We start from the raw sequence: 23,383 nt of genomic DNA on the forward strand, positions 1-23,383 counted from the left end.
TATCGTTGTTGATCACTTTCAGAGCGATTTTGAGAACGATAAAAAGCTAACAGCCAATCAGAACCCATAATATTCTAGCCATCACATTCATTAACATGAGGAGAGACACTTCTTATCGTTGGCCAGTGTGGACGCTTTTATCGTTATCGTTATAGTTATAGTTATCGTTATCGTTCTTGGTGTGAACGAGCCTTTTCAGAGCGATTTTGAGAACGATAAAAAGCTAACAGCCAATCAGAACCCATATTCTAGCCATCACATTCATTAACATGAGGAGAGACTTTTCTTATCGTTGGCCAGTGTGGACGCTTTTATCATTATGGTTATAGTTATCGTTATCGTTCTCGTTATCGTTATCGTTCTTGGTGTGAATGCTCCTTAAACCATGTAAGAATTAAGTATCCGTAGCTTAATCAACGTAGGCATTCATTGTATTTGTCGTCTTCCAGAAATGTTTAACCAACACAGGTGCACAAGGACACTCAACACCAACACCAACACTAAACTTGTGCATGAGCTGTCATCTACCAATCAGCATGCAAAACTGGTGCCAGAAGTCGTAAACATGAAATGCCATGTTTTCAAAGATGATGGTGGCCAAATGCCATGCTAAGTGACTGAAGCTAACCCTCCAAATTCTGACCCCTTGGTTGCAGCACTGTCATCATCTGTTTAGCTCGCCTCTGGCTTGCCTATATTAGATACACTGATGTGTTTGGTGCTGTGTGGCTCCAAGGGCATGGGTAATGAGCATCATTACTGGTTGCCAGAGTGACTCGTTGAGCAAATTTAAATTGTGCTCTCGTGAGACCTCTGGATTTCCATGGTAATGCTAAAGGAAGTGTATTCTATTCCCATGCATACTACATGTATCTATTTCAGGAATTGCAACTGCTCTGAACCTGAACCTATACAACCTGACGTAACGCCCTTGACATTCGCTAGATGGCAATGGACCTAAATAACACTTCAATTCTTTTTTTTTTTTTTTAAAGGTTATTTTTTGGGCTTTTTATGCCTTTAATTGGACAGGACAGTAGAGAGAATGACAGGAAGCGGGTGGGAGAGAGAGCTGGGGTGGGATCCGGAAAGGACCACGGGGCGGGAATCGAACCCGGGTCGCCGGCGTGCGATGCAGGTGCCCCAGCCAGTTGCGCCACGGCTGGGGCCATAACACTTCAATTCTAATCAAAGTTTTGGCGAGTGAAAATTGTTTGTGTCCTAATGTCACTTAATTCTTCTCATTTCCAGCTAACGTCTGTGAGAATGGCACACTAAAAAAGTTTACTTTTCCAAGCACTGTAATTGGCTGGTCTGCTTACTCTGTGGAGGTCTGTGAGCCTAATACGAGCAACTGTAAGGCATCTTCCTAATCTGTTATTTTATGTTTTATTTATTTTAAGTTGGACTGTCTGATTTGTCATTGTGCTGATCACTTCATTTCCCAGCTGGTATCTCCAAAGCTACTGCAAGATGCACGAATAGCACGGTGTTTGATGATCTTCAGGAGATAGACTGTGGACTCACCCTGGATAAACTTCTGAATAATGTTAGTAGTAGACTGACCTACTTTATATGCCATGAGTAAGATGTGAATTTATTTGTGGAAACGAGCACACACATCCCAAATATATTTTCACAGGTGCCAGACAAAACGTGTTGGAGAGAGAGGGAGATCTGGGGGTCTGCACACTGTCTATGAGATCAAAAAAAATATTTCTAAAACAGATAGTTCCGGTCCTTGACTATGATTGGCTGAATCGTGTTCGATGCCAGTGTAAACCCAACACAAACATACAGATTGACTGCATTTCATTCTATAGTAATGCTCTAACACAACTTACACAAAGTTAGAGCAGCTGTGTCTCGATGTTGCATGGCAACCATTCTGATGGAGGAAATATATTTCTTGGCAGAAGAATGATCTGCCAAGAAATATATTTCCTCCAGTGCAGACCATCTCCCTTTATCTAAGATGTGGACTTAGAAATCCATAATTGGAATGTTCTAAAACATTCAGAGGGAAAATTTTGAGTGATTTTCAACAGAGCGCTTCAGAGAGCCATCAACAGCTTTGTATCTTTTTTACTTAGTAACAGCTGATACAAAATAACATACAATTCTGTTTTTTGGTTTTCCTGAAGGAGCGATAGTTCATTATTTTAAATATATTGACAATTGATCTCTGCTCATATTTTGTCACCCTGGTACCAGATTTCTGGCCCTATCAATCAGGAGGATGCGCAGAAGCTTGCAACCAGTACACAGATGCTGACCTCCAATCCAGCTAAACTAAACGCATCAGAAATCAATTCCGCTGCAATGATTGTCAACCGCATCCTGAATGAAGACATATTAGGCAACATCACAAAGGTAACACTAGCCAAACATCAGATATTGGTTTGATGTCAGTGGTATGTTGTGGCCATACATTTACATACACAGGCTAAAGTTGACTAAAGGAGGTATAATCATCTTTTGGAAATTGATGTTAATGCCTTAATTTAAAAAAAATAGGGGAAATCCAACATTTCCAAAAATCCAAGGGGGGGGGGGGAGTACGACCGTTAGATTGACGAATGAGCTGTGAAATGATGCTAGAGGGTCAAGATTTTCAAGCCCTGCCCGTTCCACAGATGATTGACGTGTTTATTTCTATTTCAGTGCTTCCAACTCGGTGGCTGTAAGTGGATTAGGAATAGGATTTAATGTGATTTTGCAAAAATGGCCAAAAAAGCAAATCCCATACCCTACCTTTAAAGAGGAACTATGCAGGATTGGTGATTTCAGCTCTGGTTTCGGTTTCGTTTTTCGTTTTCGCTCGTTTTATGCTTGCATATTTCTCTGCAGAGCTTCCCCGACAGCTTTAGCGTGTATATTTATACATATATAGGCTGTATATAAATATATAAATAGCAAACGTGGTTCTTCTTGTTCCTTACGCGTCTCAGACTTCCAGATGTAAACAAGGAGCGATCGTCTCCTGCAGAAACTGCATGGTTGCAATAGCGGATAGGGACAATGGGGACGGGAGGAAATATTACTGCTTTCGATGAAACTGGTCAGTCAAGCGAAACAACGATTTCCGAGCGATTTTATGATTATGAAAAAGTTGCATATAGGGTCTCTTTAAGGGAAAAACGTAGTTTAATATAAAAAAAACAGTGGAGTGTTCCTTTAAAGTCTTATTTTGTCATATTTCCCCAAAGAAAGCTTGTGGAAATAAAATAACAAAATTATCAGAATGTTTACACAGAAATTGTAAAAAATGGATTGATTTATTTTGTTTGTGCTGATATTCTTTTTAGGAGACAGCAACATCAGCTGCAACTACAGTCAGTCAGTTACTGTCTGCTAACCTGGACCAATACTCAGAGACAACTGACAACACAACAATGGGGTAAAATGTACTTCATATCCATGTTTACATGAGTAAGACATTTTGTCAATTACAGAAATAAAAGCTCTGAGGGTCCGATTTACAAATATTCCAAATAAAGTGTACAACATTATGTGTGCAAGCTAAGGTACACATAGCACATTTAGGTAAATGTTTTGAGGAAAAAAATAAGAAAAACTGTAAATGGCGGCGGGTTTTGCACATTTTATTGATCTCTGTCATAGAGAATATGGGGCTTTATCTTGGCGACCTGACACGCTTGGTCACTGGTGCAAAGCTTTAAGATATTTAGGGCGTGGCCAGTCAGTCCACACTCATCTTGGTCATTCTTTCGAATGTGCACAAGTAGCCTATGCCTATTTGAGTAGAACTATTGCTCTTCATTATCTTCCTGCTTGTTGACATTATGCATTGTATTATTTCATGATCGCTAGTTTGATTCCTTTTAATATTGTCATCAGTTGACTTCATTCAACTGCGCTCCTGACTGAATTGTTGTTCAATTGATAACCTTCGTTAATTGCGTTAGGGGGCGGAGAAAGGCGCAGATTACCCAACGAGTTTCAGGATTGGTAAATAGGACGTACATTTAAGTATTACAGCGTGCACTTTCTGCGGGTTGGCTATGGCGCTAAGAACGTCACGATCGTAAATCTAAGTACATCTGGCCCTGAGCTTTTTTTTGTTGTTGTTTGACAGCAATGCGCCACCGTAGTAGGTAATGTCAGCAACCTAAGCTAGGTTACTTAGCAATTGGATTTGGGCCCTGTCCCAATTGTCATCTTCCCCTAGATTTTTGCCCTAAACCCTAGATTTTGCGCGCTCCTGGGTAGGGTTAGGGTGTCCCATTACTTTAGGGAGCAAGTGGAAGTGCAAATATCCCCTTAAATCCACCCTAACATTATAGTGGGCTCAGATGCAGGCTTACAATGAAGTGGAAGATAAAATGAACGAGAGTGCAGACATCGCTGGAAAGCAGGGCTGGACTGGGACCAAAAAACGGCCCGGGCATTTTTGGCCATAGTGGCCCACCATGATAATTTACACGATAAAACATATGTGCACACTGTTTTGCTTGTAAAACATATTTAAGTAAACTGCAGTAGCCTGCATGGAAGCGAGTAGACTAGCCTACCCTTGCTAAAAATATATTAATTATTATTATACTCTCTCTCTCTCTCTCTCTCTCTCTCTCTCTCTCTCTCTCTCTCTCTCTCTCTCTCTCACACACACACACACACACACACACACACACACACACACACACACACACGCACAACCACACCCACTAGAGTGACCTTTAAACCAGCAAGGATGAGGTTGTGCACACAATATCATATGCTATTAAATGCTTCACTAAATAAAACCTGCTATAATTTATGTTGAGCATTTGCACAGTTTTAGCCAACAATTCACCTTGATACTATTTAGTGAAGATGTATAGGCTACACATCCCAAAACATTTTCATTGTTAATTCCATGGGCTATCACCATTCCTGTTTCATTCCATGCGTCTGACTGCATGTCTGTGTGTATAGGTGTCTGCTTGTCTGCGCAAAGAAAATTGATAGTTTGCTTGTTGTACTGCGTCAAGATTGACAACAATTTCGACCAATCGTGACTGTCGTAAGATTTCAGAAGGTTGATGGCGATTGGCGAGCCGACAACTCGTTAATTTGATGGGTATCGCAATTCAAATGCATGCGAGAGGGGTAGGCCTACACAGAAACCACACAGAAACCACACAAAAAGAGGCGCTCACACTATAAAACTTTGTTTTGCTTAACTGGGTGCCTAATCCTACATAGTAGGCAGGTTACATCTAAAAGAAGCAAGGGGTAGCAGCAGTCGCAGATTTCAAACTTTTAATTGTTCGTTGTGCGCCCAAAAAGTTCAGCCAACATTTCGGCTACTTCTTACCTGGCTCAAAGTAGCTATTCTGACCTCCTCCTCAATCTGTCCCTGCTGGGTCACGTCTCTCACCTCTTCCTCCTCCTCCGAATCAATTTGAAGAACTACTCCTTCCTCTGTGTAACTACTCTGTTGCACACTCGCATGTGCCTCTCTGAAGCCTGTGCACTCGGTACTGCTTCGACGGCCCTGTTTGAACTTGTGGTGGCAAACATTTCTGTAATTTTAGCACATTTTTGCTGCATCCACTTGTAGGCTTTTGCCTTTTATCTCGCAACTTCTCTGCGCCCCCCTTGCGCTTTTGTGGTTTGTCTTCGTACATTTTCATATACGGACGGTCTCAAACTTCGGTCGAACTCCAGTCAAGAGGGAGATGAGGCCGGGAAAGAGACAGGGAGGGGCCTGAGATGTCATTGGACTAGCTCAATGTCCATTAATGCAGTCAACCAATGGGCCGCGATTTGCTACCGTTGCGGCCGTACGCTATATGAGCCTAATTTTTAAAATATTATTAGTAAATTATGACAGCCTCGGCCCAAATATATGCGTCGGCCCACCGGGCATTGCCCGGTATGCCCTATGGCCAGTCCATGCCTGCTGGAAAGCGAAAGCGAAACTTAACTACACTATAAGTATACTTTCGTCAACACTGTAAGCATGTTAACATTTCTAAATATGTTGGGATATGGGTAATTCCATACCAGTTTGAACAGCTCTGACACCATGGTCCTCAGTTTTTCCTGATGTGGGTAGACGAGTCCTAAGAAAGGCTGAAAATTCCTGTATTTAATGAGTCATCACTATATGCAAATGTGTGTAGTGATTTGTGTAGTGAGTGCTATCCATTCATGACCATAAGAGATTTTTTTTTTCATTGCAACCCTTTTGTGCCCGTGACGAACATTCCATTTTTGGTGCTGAATGACCTTCTCACACAAAAAAACGTATTTTTTGTGTATATTACATACCATCAGTATGATATACATATCATTGTAATCAGAAGAAGTAGTTCTATGAAATGATGTAAAATACATATGGTAATTATGATAAAGCAATGAGCAGTCTTTGAAATCCTCTCCAAATATGTATCTAAAAAATTTCATTTAATTCACATAAAAATAGATTTTTAGCATATTTTTCTACAAGCTAGAGAAAAATATAGAGTGTATGACATGTTCAGCAAGTTGTGGGCTATTTAATAGAAAAAATCTGAATTGGAATATCCTTAACCTTTTAAAAGTTATGGTAAATTTTGTGATCAGTGTAAAAAAATGCTGGAAACGGGATTTAGAATGTTGACAGAATTCACATTCTCTTTCTCACCAACAACATAAAAGTATACATAAAAACTAATAATGAAGTCAGACACAATGGTTTAGATTTATTTGGTCTATAAGAATAAACCATTTATTTGTATAGAAGCAAATGATACAGTCAATATGAATGAAGATAATAAATTCCCACCAAGTATAACTTGATGTGTGTGTGTGTGTGTCTGTGTGTCTGTTTGTCTGTCTGTCTGTCTGTCTGTTTGTTTCTGGCTCTAGACTCACACAGTCCATAGGAAGTCTGTCGTTGAAGCTAAAAGATGGGATGGAATTGTTGGTCCAGCCCAAGCTGGTGATCCAAACAACCCATGTGAAAAGTCATGAGTCAAAGGGAGTCCAATTTAGTGCTCTTTCAGGTGAGAGGTACTGTAGATATGATGATAGGAACTGGATAAAAATGTATGATTCATGAGATATTAAGCCATTAAGTAATGCATAAATCATATATGAATTCATGTACCCTTACCGCAAAGTGTTACCAAATGTATTTTAATGCAGAATATTTTATGTAGATAATGTTCAGTCAAATTCAATAACGTCCCATGGCACTCCTGATAATAATGAAAACATTATTGCCATTATTGCCTTGCCTTTGTTTATTCACTTTAATTGTCAACCTTATACAGCAAAGTATTATAAACGGTATACGGTTGCATGAAATGTAAAAAAAAATGCAATGATGGTGTGAGTGACAGGAACATGTCATAAACATGACAAACAAGTCATAAACGTTTATGACATAGCGCTGTAAGTTTCATTCAGATTTTGTCAAGACAGGTTCATGTGTCATGACAGTGTCAGGTTTTTTTTGCATATACAGGGGCACGCTTATCACTACATTACCTCTTCTTAACAGTCGGTAAACATAATGGCCCTCATTTATGAAACGTGCGTACGACCAAAAACAGACGTAAAACAGGCGTACGCTTGTTTCCACGCAAAGTATGGCATTTATCAATGTGAACGTGATCGGTGGCTACGCTCAAATCTCACGTCTAGTCTCAACTCGTGTACGCAAGTTTTTCAGGCGGCATAGCATCGCACAGCAGTAAATCGGCGGTGCATTAGAAAGTTGAATAGTTGAATTGATGGACTATCTCGGACATAACACCTTTCCTGTGCATGTGCAGCCTATTTGCTTTAATGTAGCATATTATATTGACACATTTCATGGCTTAGAATAGCCATAGGCGATGATTAGGCTACTTTCTCTTTGGCAAACGCATCATTCATGAATTAGGCCTAGGCATAGGCTATATATTTTAAATTATTTTCAAAGGGCAAATTTCAGTGTCGTTCGGTTTTGTAATTAATGTCTTTATAGTATGATGCGTTCTCTCTGCGAAAATAAAGTCTGTTGCGCTTAAATCGCTCTAGTTTCCCGCCTTCCTTGATTAAAATTAACAAGATTCAGCTGGACGTCACTGTGGCTCGAGATCACTAATGATGTCTTTTGGACGTATAATGCACCTTCATGTCGTAAATTCTAGGGGCGAGGCCATTAAAACAAGCATAATATATGGATAGATGAACTGCAGAACTTAATGGGAGTTGCGGACGGCCTTGCAAACTAATATTATGTGTATACAGTATGTTTTAAAAATGGCAATGATGTAGTATAGAAATGTGTATGCAGAAATGTTGAGAAAATAGTAATCTGTCTTTTTGTGCTGACTCTTACACAATGCCTGTAATCAAATAGGAGCATCTAGTAACTTCACCACAAACCGAATTCTGGTGAACTCCAATGCTTCGGATATGATTCCGAGTAAAATCCCTTCTGAAGTTGAGATTTTCATAAGATTACCCTCAGGTATGTGAAAATGTGACCAGCTGCATATCTAATCTGACTTTTTTTTTATGAGTAGATCTAATTGTGTAAAAATATATGTCCATTCTCTTTCACAGCTCAGTCAAAATCAAACACAAGTATTGACATTGGTTTTGCACTTTATGACAACGATGCCTTCTTCCACTCAAAGTCTTTCAAGTCTTCCTCTGGTACAAGAAGGAGGGTGATATCAGGCAGTACACAAGGTTTCACAGCAGAATACGTGGAGATAAATATCAAGAAAGAAGTAAAGCTTTTTAATTAAGTAATTAAATAATGCATGCATCATCATACAATGTGATCACTATGGTGATCTCGTCTTATTTGTACAAAACTTGTCTTATTTTCCCTCTGTCTCCAGAATGCCTCTGATAAAGTCTTACATGACTTTGCATGTGTTTTCTGGGATTACAACATCAGTGACTGGAGTGATGTGGGCTGCAACAAACTCAGTTCTAATCTCTCAGATCTGAAGTGTTCCTGTAACCATACCACCAACTTTGCTGTGCTGATGGTTCGTACTCAAGTCAGACCGATATTAGGCAGTACTGTATAACAGTGGAGGAATATTGAATTACTAATCTAAACTATGCAGTTATTAAGTGTACAATTAGAATTATGTTAATGGCATTTTGTGTATTTCACAAGCAATTGATGTGTAAGGGATAATAGCCACCAGGGTGTCTTGATATACATAATTAGTTGAAGGCAAAGAACTCAACAACATGTAGTTTCTCCCTTCAAGTTCAGTAATTTCATATATTGGACACCTCGATGGCCGCTCTCCCTCTTATAGCCTACCCTTGATTACATGGAAACACGTGGTTACATTTAAAAATAAGCAAACCTGGTTGGTTACGCTGTTACCACTGTTGCTGAATCTTACTGCCTTGCTTGTTATCTGTTCTATTTGCTTGCTGGTTGTAAACCCATGTTCACTCTGTATGTTAGGTTAAGGTTAGTTCACACAAAGCTCAAATATTCAGAAATATTCTTAGTAAATCATGCAGGTAATTAAATACAGTCCATGCTTTCTAATTAGTCTTTCCACTTAGAGTACAGAATTTGTTGGGGAAAAACTCAGTTGACAACAGCCTCAGCGCCTGACCATTCAAATAAGGATTTTGGGGTTCCAGTGATGTCATAGATTGACAAGCAGAAAGGCAGGCAGAATGGGTGGTCTTGATACTGCATTCATGCACGGAAATGAAAGTTGAGCATCACATTAGTTTACAATAAGGCATGTGCTGTACTGTAAACTGACACATTTTAACCACTTGCAACAGTCCGATTTTATGCCTTGCTCCTTGCTTATATGTTTATATTTTATGTGTATGTTAGGCTCTTTAGAATTGGCCAAAGGGTGGTTTGTGTGCTATGTATATATATACTGTATATAATTATATATACTTTTTTGATCCTGTGAGGGAAATTCGGTCTATGCATTTTATCCCAATTCGTGAATTAGTGAACACACACAGCACACGGTGAATAGGCAGTGAGGTGAAGCACACACTAACCCAGATCAGTGAGCTGCCTGCCTGCGGGGCTCGGGGAGCGGTGAGGGGGTTAGGTTGCTCAAGGGCACTTCAGCTGTGGGCTGGTCGAGGATCGGCAACCCTCCAGTTACAAGCTTGAAGCCCTAACAAGTAGGCTGCCCCACCTTGTGTAGTGGAATGATGGTTGCACTGATGGACTTCAATCCATCAGTGCAAACATCACGATCAATGATCAATTCCAAGTGTGTCCCATGGCACTATCACAATAGCACAGGTAGGCAAAGCAACAGGCAAGGGGATGGGTGGATTGACTGTACACTCATGTAGGCTAATCTCAAGGCTAATCTGCTTTAAATCTTGAGTTTATGAGCTGCCATATTGTTGTATCTTACAAATAGCATTCTTTTTTGGGAATATTTGGAAATTCATGCCAGAAGAGGCCATCATTCATTTAGACATTGGCTATTGAAAGTGGTAGAGTGAACCTGTATGAGGCGAGTGCCAAATATGGTGTGAATATAACAATAATCACATCAGACTCAGTGTGTACACTCTGTGTGTGATTCTTCTCACTGGAATTTCATGTTTTATCTGGTGTGAACAGGCCATACCAACCAACCCAAAGAGCATTGGTATAAGATATTATCCCATTATACAAAAGTAATATTCTCCTGTTAACCAATTGAAAATAGCATTTTTATGTTTGTTTGACAGTCTTTTAAGAAGGTTCTTAAAGCAGCTGAAGCTCTGAATTGGATCAGCATTGTGGGATGTGTATTGTCCATCCTGGGGCTCAGCATAACAGTAGTGTATCAGATTATGACCAGGTACGTGTGTTTCAGGCACTGTAGAAAATGATAAGCTGATTCCACTCAAAACATTTTGTTATTTGGCTGACTAATGTTATGTACTGTATAGTGTAGTGTGACATTGATCGCAATGTTACTACAAGCACATTTGCATATACATTTGTTCAGAAGGATGTAAACTATTGTGTTTTGTGTTGTTGTTGTCTGTAGAAAGTCCAGAAGAAACGCCCCCACTGTCCTCCTCGTGTGCCTCTGTACCTCCATGATCATCTACAATTTGACTTTTGTGGCCGGCATCTCCAATCCTCATGCAACACCAGAATCAGGAAATGAAGGCAATAATGGAGAGAACAATGCAGGAAGGATGATCGTTCATGACCCAGACAAAGGCCCCTGCACTCTGGTCACTGTTTTGTTGCAGTACTTCCTGTTGGCCACCTTCTCTTTTAACACACTGTATGCTGCTGACCTGCTCATGATGCTGAGGAGACGCTCGGGCCATTTCACCAGGATTTATATGATAGTAGGCTGGGGTAAGTCATCTTAAAGCAACTTTATTGCATCTAAACAAATTATGTGTGTAGTGTAGGAATAAGAATATAGAAATATATATAGAGAGATTTTATATAATATATTATTTGATTGTTTCCTGATTTTCTGAAGTCTCTAGACAACTATGGTACTGTAGTAAAAATATTGCTGTCATTTTCATGCCATCATTATGGTTTCTTGTTTGTAATTCGTATTGTTCACAGTGACCCATTGTTCTCAAATGGTGTCAGTAATGTTTTAAAAACAGAAAACTTTGCAAAACACAACTGTTCATTTCCAAATCTTAACCACAGTGACCTGAGGATATAATCAGTGTCTCCCAACTTGTCAAATCTTGTCCCTTGTTAGGAATATCATTAACTGGCCAAAGTGCTACATGATAGTCACGGTTCTTAACTGAATAACATGAGAGAGATGAGACCTGTCATGGGGATTTCTAATGTTGACATAAATATGCCATGCCATTGGATTAAATAAGCTATGTCATTGGACATTGCCTGTTATACTGTACACACTACTTACAGGATATCATGGAGGGTCCATAGTCTATTAAAGGTAGGGTATGGAATTCGCTTTTTTGGACATTTTTTCAAAATCACTTGAAATCCTATTCCTAACCCACTTACAGCCACTGAGTTGGAAGCACTTAAATGTAAATTAAACGTGTCAATCATCTGTGGAACGGGCAGGGCTCAAAAAACTCAAATTATATTCTTAACCCGCTACCATCAGATTATTTTCAAATATACACACCTACAGTATGGCTACTGAAAAATGTAAGGTTCATTTATCAAATGTTATTTTGGTGTATTAAAAAGCATCATTGTTTTGGAATTGCTGAAAGGGGCGGCTGGCTCGCTCTCGCGCATATGAATTCTCGCTTGTGCATGAATGCGTGTCCATGTTCTTCGACGGAGGGAGGGACTATCAATTGTGTATTTTCAAAATCTGCAGGCCGTTTTGCAAATTCCATACCCAACCTTTAATCTAACGTGGTTCCTAATTTCTTTTTACAGGATTCCCTGCTGTCATGGTGGCCCTATCCCTGGCAGTGACCTACAGGGTAGACAACCCACTGGGCTATCGACGACATGAAGCGTGAGTAAACTGTTAACTGTGGCGATTTGCTACAACATCCTATAGATAGACACCATGACTACACAATACATCCTGTCATGCTGAAAGCTATTTGTCAGGCCAGTTTCTTATTTCGGTACTGTATTTTTTTAGGTGTTGGCTAGCTGCTACAGATGATAAAGACAATTTTGACTTCAAGAAGCCAATGCTGTGGGGATTTCTGGTGCCGATAACAGCAATGCTCCTTTTCAACACATCCATAATGATATACTTTGCATATCTATCCTTCAGGCAGCCCTTTTTCAACAGGTAAAGATAGTGAAACTGATCACCATGAATTTACATTTCTGTGTATGCAAGAAGTGAAGACTTGGTGCTGCTTAAATATGAGTTTGAATGTAGCAAATCAAAGATAATAATTATAATTGAGAAGAGTGCAATCCTGAGATTTTCAGATTTTCTGCAAATACGAACTATTCTATTGCTGTGTATAATGCACTCATTCTGCTAAATTGTGGGCTCATTTTCATTCTTGAAATATGAGCATGACTAGAATGTGCACACTATTTATTAAAATGATAGCACAATTTAGTAAATGAGTGCACAATTTAGTAAAATCAGCACAGAATTTAGTATAATGAGTGCACAATTAGTAAAATGAGCACATAATCACCATGAATGATTCAGTAGAATGAATTCAGTAAAAGTAATAATATCTTGTGATATTATTATTATTTATTCATTTAGACTGGCAAACTCAAGAAAACTTAGGAATCAGGTTTTATTCTTACAAGTAGAGAGGGTAAAATTAGCTTTAGTCTGAGGAGGCCATGATGGTCTTTTAGATTGAACCAAAAGACCATGTCCTCACCATGTACTCCTACAAAAGGCAATCTCTCTTCTGAGCAACAATGCAGCTTCATCAATTAGGTATGAGTTGAACGAAGGGAAAAGGGCGGCAAAAACAAGGCAAGGTGATTGGTTCTCTTACATGGCTTCAGTCACACCCACTCACACCTACACGCCTACTCACTCTGATTACAGTAGATAAGCATGTGGAGAGATATCATATATCAGAAACATCACTTATAGAATGTTCCAAACATTCTTACACTGGAATCATTACAATCCTTACACTGAGACTATCATAATGATACCAAACATGAATACATGTACATTTATATGATATATCGATACATTACACCAAGGTAGAATCCTTTGTGTGAGATGGTTGAAGTTTCTAGAAATGGAATGTTGGCGATTAGCATTTCACAGGGGGAGGGGAAGGTGTTTCTTTCTAACACAGATGGGGGCCCCCTTGCTTCATGGCTGCTTACAATAGTATGAAACTCCAATAATACTCTAAAAATTATTACCATCAGTGCAAAAACATCTCTCAATGACACCTCTCAGGCTCTGTAGCACAGTAATACAGAGGGGAACACGGTCTAAGTGAAAGGTTGTGTTGGGTTTTACCATGGCAACGAATGCAATTCAGCCAATCCTAATGAAGGGTATTATCCGTTTTCAGGAATTTAGTTAGAAGGGCTAGCCTAGAAATCTAGACGCCCCATAGCGGCAGAAAATGTAATTTGGCTGGCGGGGCAGTCTAGGCACAATCCATAGAGCTTAGGAGCTGAGAACTGGAAAATCAAGTGGGCCAATCACAGTGTGCATAAAGTCGGTGGGCGGGCTTAACATAATGGTGATCTTGATGTGGGTCTGGCTCGTCAGGCTATAGAAGGGCAGTAATGACGTTAGAATTGAGCTTATGTTATACGAGCATATGGGAAGATGTGATGTATCTTTTATGTCCTCCACACATTCCCATCTCCAGTTCTAAGAATGCTGCTTTGAAGAAGAAACTTCTGAGTAACTTCTCTCTGGGAATAGTGCTGGGATTGTCCTGGTTTCTGGGATACCTGGTCCTTGCCTCCTCTTCCTCAGATGGACTTTACATTTTCCTCAACTTTGCGTTCTGTCTGCTGGTCTCCACACAGGTGAAATAAAACATGCTAACAAAAGAACAATCTACTCAATACAATAAAAAACTAATATACTACATATTTCTGTTTCCTCCTTTGTTCTTGTACAAAGGAGGAATTTAAATATTTCCATCTATTTAAATCTGCAATCTGTCTGTCTGTTTTTCCACACAGGGCGTGCAGATTTTCATTTTGTTCACAGCAAGATCAACCCTCTTCAGGAGGACCACATCCCATGCTGTGAAGTCCATCTCAGAAATCTCGATTCACAGAAGAACGTACAAAATCTCGAAAGGGAAGAACAGTCGCACCACAGATCCAAATGAGGTGGCAGATGATTCTTATGGGTTTTTCACCAGATCTAGTGAATCAAGCATTTGAATCTTTCTCAGGGTAAGTCTATTATTATTTCTTTGGGGTTTTTTTCAAACGGAAAATGTATATATATATATATATATATATATATATAACAAAAAAACTGATCGGAGTTAAAATATATTGTTTGGTTTTTCCTTACACCCCCTATAGGAGAGAACCCCCAGGATGAGGGCTTAGAAATGTGAAAAAATGGGCAAACTCTCATTTTGATGCCAAATTGATCACAAACGCCTAGCAACGGGGACGCTGGCTGCTCAAGCTGCTCTGTCACCAGGATCCATCACACACCAACTCCCTGCGCTACAGATGCTCCGCTATCATCGCAACGGACTGAATGTCGCTGGAGTTAATGCTGCTAATCTTCTTCAGCGACACATCCAGAGCTCTTCCGCAGTCAAAGCCGCTCTTAATGAATGTGAGGTCTCTTTCGAACAAGACCTACATTCTTCAAGACAACTTTATGTCTCTTCAGCTGAACTTTCTATTCATTACAGAGACTTGGCTCAACAACGGTGATGTCATTCCTTTCTGTGAACTTTGCCCTCCTAAGTGCAGCTTCTTCAATTCCCCAAGGTCTACTGGTCATTGAGGTGGTTTAAAGACTGTTGTTATTTTGCTTTTATCAGGTACAGCTTTGTATGTCTATGTGCACACTGAACTTTATTGTCTGTCCTGTTTTGTTACTTGTGTTGTCAATCAGTGTATGTCTTGCTGCACAATCAATTGCCCTTTTGGGACAATAAAGATGGAAAGTTGAAAGTTGAAGACTGTTTCAATTGTAGAATAATATCAACTGATGTTTACTCTACTTTTAGGGTTCAACTTTTAAAAAATCATGTTAATCCCCTGTCCTCTGTGCATTAGTGTTGACCACCTTTTCAGTTGGTCTTATTGCACTTTCTAACTTGAGAGGAGACACGTTTTAAATGGAAAAATTACCAGAAATCTTAGTCACTTTTAAACATGAAGCTAGCAGGCGAGAAGCTAATGGTCTAATCCGATTCAATGATCTATGCTAGGCTGAAGCTAAAAGTTGTATCGCCAGACTCACAGAATGGCTGGATGAACGGGAACAAGGTAAATATCGATTGTTTTGCTCGAGGGGAGGTGGAAAATTAGCGTATTTCCAAAAATGGCGGAATATCCCTTTAACAGTCACAAAACACCATTTCTGTTTAAAAAAAAAGCTAAGTGTTTTTATGAGCAACCTACTGTATGACCATGTCCATTTCTCTTGTAAGTTTAATGTTTTCATGGATCAATATCTGTCCCTGCTGTTAGCCTGGAAGTCCAGACCCAAATCTACGAAAGATTTACAGTCTAGTTATCAGTAATGAAAATAGTCTAACTCAAAAATATCACTGCATGGAACACAGTATGACCAATGTTTACTGACTGATTCTGGACTTCGACCAATTGGATAACACTACAACCAATGTTTACTGATAGATACCGGACTTCGACGTTGCGGCGCTGTCGTCATCATTTTAGATGCCCAGAGTTGTTGTTGTTAAAACTTTACCAAATATGACCCTGTTTCTGACGTTGACTCTGCTGTTGTTGCTGCACCTGGCATATCATTAACTTTGGACCTCTGATAATGACAGAATGAAAGAGAAAATGGCATGATGCTCCATGGTTATATTACCTCTCGCAGTGGCATGGAGTTTGAAGTACAATGAACTGGTAGGTTATACAGACCTCAGGTGCAATCTAATGCACAGATGCAGCATAAACAGGTCAAAAAGAGACACCAGGTATAGCAGACAAACTGACCATATCTGAGGATTACAGTCTAAGATGTATGTATAGGTATTAGGGGTGTAAAGACTCATCGATTGGCTAACAGTAACCAATTTCACTATGGCCACTAAAAAAAATGTCCGAATTAGAACAAAGTCTACTTGTGAAGTCAAATATCGCAAAGCCATTGAAGCTCAATTGGGGTTGCCAAAGAGGGCGCCATTTAGTCAAAAGGACCATTTCAATACCCAGCCTAAATATAAGGTTTTAATTGGGCTTGTAAAATTGCAATTGAGTTTATTTTGTATAAATCAAAGTTGAATATATACTACAGTATTTTAACATCAGAGAACACAGTACAATACTCGATTCATCCACTATGTCCTCTTTAAAGGGAAACTATGCAGGTTTGGCGATTTCATCACCGGTTTTGCTTTCGCTCGTTTTATGCTTGCAGATTTCCCTGCAGAGCTTCTCCTACAGCTTTAAGACTGAGCGGTGGTCATATATGTTTAACTAGATGCACCGCTCTGTGTCAGCAAGGACCTTTGAATGTCGCCATCGTGAAAATGCACCTGTAGCCTAGTATGTGAGGTAGTGCACGCCACTGTGATGTCACTTGAGATAACCATTAACGATGGTATGGAAGCTACTCATAAAACTCTACTCAGTTGGGGTCATCAAGATAGAGTGAACATTTCAGAAGCATAAGTTTTAAAACCACGCAAAGGTTAGGATAAAGAATCCCAGAGACAATGGTCACACTTATTGCAAGAGCAGCACCAATATATCCATATGCATGTGATGAAGACGTTCTGAGACGTTCAACCTGTTGCAGCTATTGACAAGAGTTTAACCTTGAAACATTGGCAAAATATGCGTCATCCAAAAAAATATTAAACCATAAGAGTATTGCTTCTGCGTTGTTGCCCTTAATGGTACAGGTTTAATATGCAGGCACTGTCATGCCACGACTACACTTAAATACTTGCCACTTCTCCACTAAAATGGGGTGTGATGCATGCAAACCCTCACATTCAGAGAATAACCTGTTCCCACTTTTACATCCAAAATCCAAACCCCAACAAATGCCAGGGTGGGACAGACCATTTTTTTCTATTTTCACACCCACATGGTCCTTGCTCTGAGTCGTTTATTCAGTGTGAACATATTTCCCATGGCTGACAAGTTTATAACTTTATGGCCATTATAATCATTCCTCAGTTGGAGTAGTCAGACATTAATTGCGGAAACGTCGCAAAAACAAGAGAACTGAAAGGACAAGAAGAGCATTCTGCATCATTTCTCTTTCAAGGTAAGGTCTCTCTTTTCTGTTCGTCAGTAGTTCATCATGGCTTATGGAATATAAATCATGCAGTATAATTTCTCATGAAGATGTGTTTAAAAATAAACTGGACAGGATGACATTAATGTAAATGACAATGCTGATGCCCATCCATTGTCATGCTTTGCTTAAATGTGTGTAGCCTCTACCTCACATTTAATGTAGCTGTTTTTTGTTTGTTTTAGATGATCAGGCTCGGATTCATTCTTTTTGTCCTGATTGGGGAGATGACTTTGCCATGTATCTGGTGTTTTTCTAATGGATATCTTTTGGATGAATTCTGTATAACTATGCAGATTGATCACAATGGCAATGCTCAGACTTCGAATCCACCATTTACTATTAAGCCTGTTAGGGTTGATGCCACTCAAGGACAAGTCATTGAAGGTGCTCTTGGCATAGGTTTATTACTGTTTGTCATGACTGTTATGATTCATTTTTAGCACTCCCTTATTATTAATTACTACAGTAATACTTTCATCTAATTTGTACGAGACGCAAGGGTAAATACTATGTGTTAATGCTGACTCACAAAGAAAAAAAGGGGTGGGGGTAGTGTAGTGGTAGAGTAGACAGGAATGTTGTGGGTTCAATTGTCAGTTGTCACTGTTCTTATGTTCTTGAGCAAAGCATTCCGCCTTGAGCTGCTCTGGGGAGACTGGCCCTGTAGCTTTAGATGCATATTTAGGGTGCTTTGAATAACAGTAAAATTGCATATTTAAAACCATGCAACACAACGCTATACACAAGTTTAGTCAACTTAGTCAACCGCCTCATATACCTCTAAATGGTACATAAATGCTACAAATCACTCAAAAGATACCACTGAGTTTTAAATTGTACGGTAGTAGCCATTGTCTCAAGTGTCAACATATCCAAATAAATTATGTTTTTAGTGTCCTTCACAAGTGAAGAATGGATGACTGGAATAATGCTTGATGCTCGAATGTCTGAGGAGGATGGGCCTATTGGCAAATTTGCCTCAATCTCCACAGGAAACCATGAGCAATTTTACATAGGATCCTGCATTGAGAGAGACGTGAGCATATTCTGACTTTATTTTTACCATTAAGCATATTATCATTATTTTTTTAACCAGGTCACTTTTAGTTTGAACACTTACAACAATACAATATACTGTATATATCACAATATACGGTATTTGCCCTTAGCAAAAATTGAACTACTCTGCTACACAAACCTGTGTTGGTTTTGAAAACAAATACTTTCTTTTTTCCTCAACAGCAAGTTGTTTTAATCCATAGAAATGAAAGTACTAGGTTCAAGATGTTTAATGTCAATTGGGTTGCCCCATCAAATGGGACTTTCTATTTCAGGTATGGTACCTCTTGATTCTCTGCAAGAGAGTGCTTCATTGCTTTATTGTATATCTATTTGGGGCTCTCTCTTCAGTCTTCATATCTGTCTGAAAATATTGAAAATGTTGTATACCTTTGGTCATAAAATCAGCCACAAGACTGTTCAATTCTGTCATCTGAATTTCAGTGCGGCAGTTGTTAAAAACTTCTCCGTTTACTGGGATAGAGATCCAATAGTTCAACCTTCAACCTCAACACCTGAACCATCAACTACCAGAGTGACCACTGGTAAGAGCCAACTCTGCTAGAAACCAGTTGAACAATGCTGTCTTTCAGTTTTTTATGATTGCTTAAAAACTAAAATCAAAAGTATCCCACTGTTAGCTAACCAAAGGAGAAAATATCAGTCCAGATTTGCACAACTAAGCACATTATCAGCATCACACTTGTGTGCAAAACACTGCACACACTGATTTACAAAATACTGATCTCTCACTTTAGAGACAGAAATCTCATAATGTCTATGAGCCAATTGATTAAACACAACACTCAGGTGTGAAGACACATATAGTGCTTAACTGTAATAATCAGTCCTAAATACTGGGCAACAGGTAAGCACTCGTCAGCAACAGAAATTGAATGCAATATAGCACAGAGGGGAAGAGGAGGAAGAGACACTGTTTTGCAAAGGGCTTTTTTAATGAAATTGAAAACTGAGTCAAAGGCTGATAATTGGTGTATGGTTTTGTAGATTTGGTATGTGGTTTATGGTGTTATATGGGTAATAGCCAGGGCTGTACAGTGCGAGCAGGTCGTCGCAAATACGACAAAAAATATATTAGTGCGAGATGAGTATAAAAAATGAAATGCTTGCACACGTGCGAGTACTGATTTCATTCGCATTTTGCTCCTAAAATGAATCCACAGCAAGTGGATCAAAGTATAGTACAATTACTTAAGGCAATGAGGTTTTCAAGGAAATTTCATAGTGCTCCTAATTTTTTTTCTGTGCTCCTACATTTTTTCCCATTTAGGAGCACCTATGCTCCTAGTGAAAAAGTTAAGCGTACAGCCCTGGGTAATAGCATAGGGCTCTGTGAAGCCTGCAGGACACAGTCACTTTGGCTCAACAGGCACCTCTGGACTGGGCGCATGTGAAGGAGGGCAAGGGTGCAACAAGAAGCAACTGAGACATGCAGCAAAAGACTGCTGTCTCTCCGGTGAGAGAGTAATGGTTACCCTCCTTGAGTCCAGGACCATACTCAGGAAGGTGGTGACCTGGGAAGGTTGAAGTCTGCTTTTTCTTGAGATTTGGGCAAAAGCCTAAGTCCTGAATGTGCCGGCATTGCTCTTCCGAAGTTGCACAGATGAGGAGGAGTCATCCAGATAGTTCAATATTCTGAGCCCTCGCTGCCTCATGGACGCAAGAACTGCATCCATGCACCTGGTGAAGGTGAACCTGGACCTCAACTCTCAGGGTCTGTTGTTCCTGAACTGTAGGCAGTACCCATGGGCCATGGTAGAGAGCATCAACGGGTCCGTTCTCCTGGCTGGCCTGGAGACCGTCAGGAATGACGATGGTGTCTGGAAGGGCCACAGCTGCTAGCAAGCTGGCCCCCACAGCCAGCTTGTGGACGGTACCCCGTCCCTGGGAAATCTGGAGCCACTGCCTAAGATCAGTCGGCCCCCAAAGGTAGATGTTGGCCGAGGCGCGGATGCCCTAGGTGCTGCTGCAACAGGGTGGTTGCCTGTGGGCTGAACATGGCCATGCCACAGGCACTCTCAGAAGACGCTCTCTGTCTGCCTGCTGGAGCTGAGATTGGGACAGCCAGAGATGGCGTCTAGCCACCCAGGACTGAGTCAAGGAGCAGCTCGACGTCACTACCTGCACTGAAGCAAGGCACGCAGAGGCTGACTGGAGCTTACTCAAAAGAGAAGGATCCCTAGCACTGCTTTGTAAAGACCACAGAGGTGTACATACAATGACAGAATGGCTGCTGTGTTAGCCAGGCAGGCTTGCATTGTTATGGGCCTATGCAGCTTATCCAGCAGAGCCTCCATAGTCCTGCCACTGCCACTGAGGCAGGAGCGACTACCAAAGAGGAAGAAGAGTGGCTCCAAACTTGGTCCACTGGGGGAAGTGTGCCACAACCAATCTGTTCTTCGCCTTGTATGTTGGAAAGCAGCTTAGCCTGTCCAGACCACCCTTGGCTAGAGAAAAAACAACAACAGGCTTCCCTTGTGTGTATAGGCATAATAAAACAATCTGTGCATGGCTGGGGGCCATCCCTTGCCAAGACAGCATGCTGGTAGCCCAAACACAATACACATGTATCATGGCCATCCTCCACAGGGATAGAAATGTTCCAACCAAGGCATTTATGGCCCTGGTGGCCCTCCATTTGGAGGTGTGTTTTGGGTGGTGTACTGTGTTTGGGTTTTGCTTGGAGTTCAGTACAAAAACACATCTGGAATATTCTGCTACCATGTGGAAAAAGGTTTTATGGTCAAATGATTTAGATTTCATATTTTGGAGACTAGGATTGAACTTTTTCTACTGAACTCCAGGCGCTATCCAAACACAGTACACCACCCAAAATACACCATACCAACTGTGAAGCATGGTGGGGGCAACATTATGTTCTGAGGATGTTTCTCTTTAGTGGGGACTGGGCAATTGGTCAGGATAGAAGATAAAATGGATGCTGCCAAGTACATCTAAGTTCTTGAGGAAAACATGTGTCCCTCTGCTAGACAGCTGAAGATGGGCAGGTCATTCACCTTTCAACATGACAATGATCCTTAGCATACTGCCAAAAGAACAAAGCAGTGGCTTAAGGATAGGAATGTGAATGTCCTTGAGTGGCCAAATCAGAGCCCTGACTTAAATCCTATAGAAAATCTGTGGATTGACTTGAAGAGAGCAGTCAATCGCCGTTCCCCACAGAATTTGACTGGATTTGAACAATTCTGCAAGGAAGATTGGGCGACATTTCCCCAATCTAGGTGTGCAAAGCTAATAGAGACATATTCAAACAGATTGATGGCTGTAATGAAAGCAAAAGGAAGCTCTACAAAATATTAAATCAGGGGTATGATGACTTTTCCAACCCTGATATTCTAGTTTTTCATTTTTTATTCATTTTCAGAAATGTTTTTTGTCATTATTTTGATGTTGTACAGCTCAATTTGTAAATAAAACTGGAACAAATATTTTTTTTAAAATGGGTTTTAATTTCAGGCTGTAAGACAAAAAAAAAAAATCGGCGAAATAACCGGAAGTAGAGCATTTGGGAATTTGAATGTAGCCTATTCCTATGAAAAGTTTGTATATTTTGACTTCGAACTTTGATTTCGTCACATAATTTAGGTCTCAGCTACCAAAGAGTTTACCAAAGATAACAATGTTGTCCAATTTCAATTGAATATTTTTTTTCTGGATTTGGGGAGGTCTCGTTATGGAGGCTATGTTTCCATTTATTCCTATGGGAATGTTAGCTTGCGATGAACGTCAACACATAGCGATGTGTGTCGACAGTCTATTTTCTTGCTGTATCCCATTTGAATATTTCATACTTATTGCTGAAACAAGTATTTAACTCCAACATTAATAATTTAATTATTTTTTAATCACGTAGGCTGTCCATAATGATTAAATGCGATTAAATGCTAGTTAGCATGCTAAGGTCAGTAAGTCTATTCCACGTAGCCAGCAGTGTTAACATCTCCTTCTACTTTCCGTTTAATAATATTTCATTATATTAATTCATGAATTAATATCAGTAATTTAAGATACCTTCATCAGTAACTGGAGGCCACTACCTGACATCGTCAAACCAAGTTATCTTATTCATGCTGTCACTGCTCTCAGTCACCGGCATACATCAATGATGAGAACGCACATCGCAGCAATGGCGCTGTCGCAAGATGGTGACATACACAAATTGCTCACCGAATCGGTGTATAGGCACTATACATTCTCTTGTTGTATCTGAGCATGTCTGATATGATCTTTAAAAATATATCAATGTAATAACCTTTTGTGTCTTCCTCTCAACAAAACCTCTATAGATTTCACAAGCTTCACTGAAGAACCTGCCACTACCATAGAACTCTCCACTGACTCTAGCACACCAAATCCGACTCCAGACTCGACTCCAGACGCGTGGACTCAAGACCTTTCAACTCCTCACCCCTTGACTCCAC

The 23,383-nt window shown here is 40.1% G+C and overlaps 2 long non-coding RNA genes across 2 annotated transcripts; both read left to right on the forward strand.

Annotated features, from left to right (window-relative positions):
- The first annotated feature begins 1,276 nt into the window (after nt 1-1,276).
- LOC134071654 (uncharacterized) lies at nt 1,277-2,309 on the forward strand. Its single transcript, XR_009937104.1, has 3 exons — nt 1,277-1,356; nt 1,449-1,549; nt 2,215-2,309. It is a non-coding gene; the product is annotated as an uncharacterized LOC134071654 (long non-coding RNA).
- A 12,354-nt stretch (nt 2,310-14,663) lies between these two features.
- Nucleotides 14,664-15,535, forward strand: LOC134070812 (uncharacterized). The gene is made up of 2 exons (XR_009936988.1): nt 14,664-14,785; nt 14,921-15,535. It is a non-coding gene; the product is annotated as an uncharacterized LOC134070812 (long non-coding RNA).
- Nucleotides 15,536-23,383: the final 7,848 nt, after the last annotated feature.

This window comes from Sardina pilchardus, chromosome 23, assembly GCF_963854185.1.
Source record: "Sardina pilchardus chromosome 23, fSarPil1.1, whole genome shotgun sequence".
Classification (NCBI taxonomy): Eukaryota; Metazoa; Chordata; class Actinopteri; order Clupeiformes; family Clupeidae; genus Sardina; species Sardina pilchardus.